Here is a 1,428-nt window from a genome sequence, read left to right as displayed (position 1 = left end):
CTCTCTCTCTCTCTCTCTCTCTCTCTCTCTCTCTCTCTCTTCCCCTCTCCTTTTCTCGATCGTTCCTCGTTGTAGACGTTTCTATCGGAACGACGATCTCGGTAAAAAAAGAAAGAAAAGAAAAAAAAAAGAAAAAATCTCTCCTCGAGTACTTCGAGGCGAGTGTCGACCGTTTAACGTCGGCGTGGTTTCGGTACAGCCGACGAAAGGCGACGTAATCGAGCACCGGCTGTCCGATCTCGTTCACCGAAACGGATCCGTCCTGTCGGTCGATCGGTCCGTCTATCGTCCGTCCACCGTGGATCCACCGTGGATCGTCGCTCGAGAACGATTTCTCGTCGGAACGTGGTAAAAGGAGACATTCGGAGAACCTCGAAACGAAATCGCGATGCGAGTTTCACGGACGTCGACTCGTCGTTTCCGAGGACCGATCGAACGATCGATCCACGATTCACGAGAAGAGCGGCGAAACGAGACGGGACGGGACGGTTTCGAGGCGAAATTAGAGAGAACGGTCGATAATGGCGCGGATAGACAAACGCAGTTTGTGCGTTGAGCCGGTCCTTGACGCGCGTCGCGTTCGGAACGTGGTCTCGAAACGGAAGGAACAAAAGAGCTGGTTGTCGAAGGGGGACGACGTAACGACAGGGCAGTGGCTCATCGGGTGTCGAGAACGAATACCACAAATCCTTTCGAATGTGCCTTTAGCGCGTCTCCCCGGTATCTCGCTCTCTCATGAATACTGCAAATACCGCCCGGTATTCGTGGATTGGAGTAGCTCTTTCTTGGCCCCGGTGGGAGGGGTAGAGTAATGTGTGGGCATTGTCGAACAGTGGAGAGGAGAAAGGGACAGTTTCGACCGCGTATTCCGATGCTCGCCGGCAGTCGTGTGTCGTATCGTTTGTAAGTTGACAGCCACCATTGCGGTTTGACGATCGACCATCCGTCAATCCGACTCCAGCGACGCTTCGAGGAGACGAGAGGCCTTGGAGGTAGAGAAGAAAAAGTACGTTTGACGTCGCATCACTTATCGAACTCGCTCCACCAACCCTTAAAACCCTTCTTTTGCTCGTCCACGCACGAATTTCCAAATTCTATCTCTACCCACGCGTGTATCCGGAGTACCAGACATGTGCCACGCGTTCGATATCCGCGTTTCCCCATCCCATTCGATCAGTTTAAATTCTTCGTTCGATCGATCCTCACGACGATAGCCACGTATACGCCAACGTGTACGCGAGAGTACAAACGAGGTGGCAAACGGGTGGAGGACGACNATTCGAGAGTCGTTTGACGTCGATCGCGAGAGACAGAGAGAGAGAGAGAGAGAGAGAGAGAGAAAAGATGAGCGTAAAATTGGCGTAAAACGCGAGGATGGTGGTCAGAGTTTGGCATCGCGTCTTCGGGAACCCCAGCGTGAGATCGTTT

General features: G+C 52.9%; 1 protein-coding gene across 4 annotated transcripts in view; it reads left to right on the top strand.

Annotated features, from left to right (window-relative positions):
• The window catches only part of LOC102676798 (protein wingless-like), a 78,177-nt gene that overhangs the window by 73,323 nt on the left and 3,426 nt on the right, over positions 1-1,428 (top strand). The window lies entirely within an intron of this gene.

This window comes from Apis dorsata, unplaced genomic scaffold (assembly GCF_000469605.1).
Source record: "Apis dorsata unplaced genomic scaffold, Apis dorsata 1.3 scaffold_894, whole genome shotgun sequence".
Classification (NCBI taxonomy): Eukaryota; Metazoa; Arthropoda; class Insecta; order Hymenoptera; family Apidae; genus Apis; species Apis dorsata.
This window is presented reverse-complemented; position numbering and strand designations above follow the sequence as displayed.